The following is a 6,000-nucleotide window of genomic DNA, read 5'->3' as shown; positions in this document are numbered from 1 at the left end:
GTAAAGAAGGGATATGGGGTAACAAGAAGACTTGACTTACTTCGGTAATATTATTAGTAAAGATGGTGGATGCAGTGAAGATATACAAATAGAATAGCCAAGGCTTAGGGTGTTTTTTTGCAGTTGAAAAAGTTTGGAAGAATCTGAAAATAATTCTACAAAGCAAGATTAAGATATTTGAAGCCACAGTGATGACAGTTGTCGAGTATTTCGTCGTGAGGATTTAAAATCAATGTTAAGAAGACTAATTCACTTAGCCTAGGAATAAATGAAAGCGAAGAGGGGATATGGGGTAACAAGAAGACTTAACTTACCTTGGTAGTATTATTAGTAAAGATGGTGGATGCAGTGAAGATATACAAAAATAGAATAGCCAAGGCTCAGGGTGTTTTTTTGCAGTTAAAAAAGTTTGGAAGAATCTGAAAATAATTCTACAAAGAAAGATTACGATATTTGAAGCCACAGTGATGACAGTTGTCGAGTATTACGCTGGGGGGATTTAAAATCAATGTTAAGAAGATTAATTCACTTAGCCTAGGAATAAATGAAAGCGAAGAGCGGATATGGGGTAACAAGAAGACTTGACGTACCTCAGTAGTATTATTAGTAAAAATGGTGGATGCAGTGAAGATATACAAAATAGAATAGCCAAGCTTCGGGTTGTTTTTTTTTTGTAGCTGAAAAAGTTTGGAAGAATCTGAAAATAATTCTACAAAGAAAGCTTAAGATATTTGAAGCCACAGTGATGAAAGTTGTCGAGCATTACACCATGAGGATTTAAAATCAATGTTAAGAAGACTAATCCACTTAGCCTAGGAATAAACGAATGTAAAGAAGGGATATGGGGTAACAAGAAGACTTGACTTACTTCGGTAATATTATTAGTAAAGATGGTGGATGCAGTGAAGATATACAAAATAGAATAGCCAAGGCTCAGGGGTGTATTTTTGCAGTTCAAAAAGTTTGGAAGAATCTGAAAAAAATTCTAAGATTAAGATATTTGAAGCCACAGTGATGACAGTTGTCGAGTATTTCCATTAGTCTTGGAAGAAGTTTGGATGAATCTGAAAATAATTCTACAAAGCAAGATTAAGATATTTGAAGCCACAGTGATGACAGTTGTCGAGTATTTCGCCGTGAGGATTTATAAAATCAATGGGGTAACAAGATATGGGTTAACAAGAAGACTTGACTTACCTCGGTAGTATTATTAGTAAAGATGGTGGATGCAGTGAAAATAAATAAAATAGGGTGTTTTTTGCAGTTTAAAAACTTTGGAAGATTCTAAAAATAACTCTATAGAAGCAAGATTAAGATATTTGAAGCCACAGTGATGACAGCAAAATAGAATAGCCAAGCTTCAGGGGTTTTTTTTTGCAGCTGAAAAAGTTTGGAAGGATCTGAAAATAATTCTACAAAGAAAGCTTAAGATATTTGAAGCCATGGTGATGACAGTTGTCGAGCATTACGCCGTGAGGATTTAAAATCAATGTTATGAAGACTAATTCACTTAGCCTAGGAATAAATAAAAGCGAAGAGGGAATATGGGGTAACAAGAAGACTTGATTTACCTCAGTAGTATTATTAGAAAAGATGGTGGATGCAGTGAATATATACAAAATAGAATAGCCAAGGCTCAGGGCGTTTTTTGCAGTTGAAAAAGTTGAGAAGAATCTGAAAATAATTCTACGAAGCAAGATTAAGATATTTGAAGACACAGTGCTGACAGTTGTCGAGTATTTCGCCTTGAGGATTTAAAATCAATGTTAAGAAGACTAATTCACTTAGCCTAGGAATATATGAATGTGAAGAGGGGATATTGGGTAACAAGAAGACTTGACTTACCTCGGTAGTATTATTAGTAAAGATGGTGGATACAGTGAAGATATACAAAAATAGAATAGCCAAGGCTCATGGTGTTTTTTTGCAGTTGAAAAAGTTTGGAAGAATCTGAAAATAATTCTGCAAAGCAAGATTAAGATATTTGAAGCCACGCTGATGAAAGATGTCGAGTATTACGCCGTAAGAAATTAAAATCAATGTTAAGGAAACTAATTCACTTAGCCTAGGAATAAATGAAAGCGAAGAGGGGACATGGGATAACAAGAAGACTTGACTTAGCTCGGTAGTATTATTAGTAAAGATGGCGAATGCAGTGATGATATACAAAATAGAATAGCCAAGGCTCAGGGTGTTTTTTTTTTTGCAGTTGAAAAAGTTTGGAAGAATCTGAAAATAATTCTGCAAAGAAAGATTAAGATATTTTAAGGCACATTGATGACACTTGTCGAGTATTACGCCGTGAGGATTTAAAATCAATGTTAAGAAGACTAATTCACTTAGCCTAGGAATAAATGAAAGCGAAGAGGCGATATGGGGTAACAAGAAGACTTGACTTACCTCAGTAGTATTATTAATAAAAATGGTGGATGCAGTGAAGATATACAAAATAGAATAGCCAAGCTTCAGGGTGTTTTTTTTTGCAGCTGAAAAATTTTGGAAGAATCTGAAAATAATTCTATAAAGAAAGATTAAGATATTTGAAGCCACAGTACTGACAGTTGTCGAGTATTTCGTCTTGAGGATTTAAAATCAATGTTAAGAAGACTAATTCACTTAGCCTAGGAATATATGAATTTGAAGAGGGGATATGGGGTAACAAGAAGACTTGACTTACCGCGGTAGTATTATTAGTAAAGATGGTGGATACAGTGAAGATATACAAAAATAAAATAGACAAGGCTCAGGGTGTTTTTTTTTTGCAGTTAAAAAAGTTTGGAAGAATCTGAAAATAATTCTGCAAAGCAATATTAAGATATTTGAAGCCACAGTGATGATAGATGTCGAGTATTAAGCCGTGAGGAATTAAAATCAATGTTAAGGAAACTAATTCACTTAGCCTAGGAATAAATGAAAGCGAAGAGGGGATATGGGATAACAAGACGAATTGACTTACCTCGGTAGTATTATTAGTAAAGATGGCGAATGCAGTGATGATATACAAAATAGAATAGCCAAGGCTCCGGGTGTTTTTTTTTTTCAGTTGAGAAAGTTTGGAAGAATCTAAATATAATTCTACAAAGCAAGATTAAGATATTTGAAGCCACAGTGATGACAGTTGTCGAGTATTACGCCGTAAGGATTTAAAATCAATTTTAAGAAGACTAATTCACTTAGCCTAGGAATAAATGAAAGTGAAGAGGGAATATGGGGTAACGACAAGACTTGACTTACCTCAGCAGCATTATTAGTAAAGATGATGGATGCAGTGAAGATATACAAAATAGAATAGCCAAGGCTCTGGGTTTTTTTTTTTTGCAGTTGAAAAAGTTTGGAAGAACCAATTCACTTAGCCTAGGAATAAATGAAAGCGAAGAGGGGATATGGGGTAATAAGAAGACTTGACTTACCTCGGTAGTATTATTATTAAAGATGATGGATGCAGTGAAGATATAAAAATAGAATAGCCAAGGCTAAGGGAGTTTTTTTGCAGTTGAAAAAGTTTGGAAGAATCTGAAAAAAATTCTACAAAGCACGATTAAGATATTTGAAGCCACAGTGATGACAGTTGTCGAGTATTTCGCCGTGAGGATTTAAAATCAATGTTAAGAAGAGTAATCCACTTAGCCTAGGAATAAACGAATATAAAGAAGGGATATGGGGTAACAAGAAGACTTGACTTACTTCGGTAGTATTATTAGTAAACATGGTGGATGCAGTGAAGATATACAAAAATAGAATAGCCAAGGCTTAGGGTGTTTTTTTGCAGTTGAAAAAGTTTGGAAGAATCTGAAAATAATTCTGCAAAGCAAGATTAAGATATTTGAAGCCAGGCTGATGAAAGATGTCGAGTATTAAGCCGTGAGGAATTAAAATCAATGTTAAGGAAACTAATTCACTTAGCCTAGGAATAAATGAAAGCGAAGAGGGGATATGGGATAACAATACGACTTGACTTACCTCGGTAGTATTATTAGTAAAGATGGCGAATGCAGTGATGATATACAAAATAGAATAGCCAAGGCTCCGGGTGTTTTTTTTTTGCAGTTGAGAAAGTTTGGAAGAATCTGAAAATAATTCTACAAAGAAAGATTAAGATATTTGAAGGCACAGTGATGACAGTTGTCGAGTATTACGCCGTGAGGATTTAAAATCAATGTTAAGAAGACTAATTCACTTAGCCTAGGAATAAATGAAAGCGAAGAGGTGATATGGGGTAACAAGAAGACTTGACTTACCTCAGTAGTATTATTAGTAAAAATGGTGGATGCAGTGAAGATATACAAAATAGAATAGCCAAGCTTCATGGTGTTTTTTTTTTGCAGCTGAAAATTTTTGGAAGAATATGAAAATAATTCTATAAAGAAAGATTAAGATATTTGAAGCCACAGTACTGACAGTTGTCGAGTATTTCGTCTTGAGGATTAAAAATCAATGTTAAGAAGACTAATTCACTTAGCCTAGGAATATATGAATGTGAAGAGGGGATATGGGGTAACAAGAAGACTTGATTTACCTCGGTAGTATTATTAGTAAAGATGGTGGATACAGTGAAGATATACAAAAATAGAATAGGCAAGGCTCAGGGTGTTTTTTTTTGCAGTTGAAAAAGTTTGGAAGAATCTGAAAATAATTCTGCAAAGTAATATTAAGATATTTGAAGCCACAGTGATGACAGATGTCGAGTATTAAGCCGTTAGGAATTAAAATCAATGTTAAGGAAACTAATTCACTTAGCCTAGGAATAAATGAAAGCGAAGAGGGGATATGGGATAACAAGACGACTTGACTTACCTCGGTAGTATTATTAGTAAAGATGGCGAAAGCAGTGATGATATACAAAATAGAATAGCCAAGGCTCAGGGTGTTTTTTTTGCAGTTGAGAAAGTTTGGAAGAATCTAAATATAAGTCTACAAAGCAAGATTAAGATATTTGAAGCCACAGTGATGACAGTTGTCGAGTATTACGCCGTAAGGATTTAAAATCAATTTTAAGAAGACTAATTCACTTAGCCTAGGAATAAATGAAAGTGAAGAGGGAATATGGGGTAACGACAAGACTTGACTTACCTCAGCAGCATTATTAGTAAAGATAATGGATGCAGTGAAGATATACAAAATAGAATAGCCAAGGCTCAGGGTGTTTTTTTTGCAGTTGAAAAAGTTTGGAAGAACCAATTCACTTAGCCTATGAATAAATGAAAGCGAAGAGGGGATATGGGGTAATAAGAAGACTTGACTTACCTCGGTAGTATTATTAGTAAAGATGGTGGATGCAGTGAAGATATAAAAATAGAATAGCCAAGGCTAAGGGAGTTTTTTTGCAGTTGAAAAAGTTTGGAAGAATCTGAAAAAAATTCTACAAAGCACGATTAAGATATTTGAAGCCACAGTGATGACAGTTGTCGAGTATTTCGCCGTGAGGATTTAAAATCAATGTTAAGAAAACTAATTCACTTAGCCTAGCAATAAATGAAAGCGAAGAGGGAATATGGGGTAACAAGAAGACTTGACTTACCTTGCTAGTATTATTAGTAAACAGCTGAAAAAGTTTGGAAGAATCTGAAAATAATTCTACAAAGAAAGCTTAGGATATTTGAAGTAATGAGTAATTACCACAGTAATGACAGTTGTCGAGCATTACGCCGTGAGGATTTAAAATCAATGTTAAGAAGACCAATTCACTTAGCCTAGGAATAAATAAAAGCTAAGAGGGAATATGGGGTAACAAGAAGACTTGACTTACCTCAGTAGTATTATTAGTAAAGATGGTGGATGCAGTGAATATATATAGTTGTCGAGTATTTCGCCTTGAGGATCTAAAATCAATATTAAGAAGACTAATTCACTTAGCCTAGGAATAAATGAATGTGAAGAGCAGATATGGGGTAACAAGAAGACTTGACTTATCTCGGTAGTATTATTAGTAAAGATGGTGGATACAGTGAAGATATACAAAAATAGAATAGCCAAGGCTCAGGGTGTTTTTTTGCAGTTGAA

Source organism: Artemia sp. Qi Xiang Cuo, chromosome 4 (genome assembly GCF_049724085.1).
Source record: "Artemia sp. Qi Xiang Cuo chromosome 4, ASM4972408v1, whole genome shotgun sequence".
NCBI classification, from domain to species: domain Eukaryota; kingdom Metazoa; phylum Arthropoda; class Branchiopoda; order Anostraca; family Artemiidae; genus Artemia; species Artemia sp. Qi Xiang Cuo.
Note: the sequence above shows the minus strand (reverse complement) of the source record.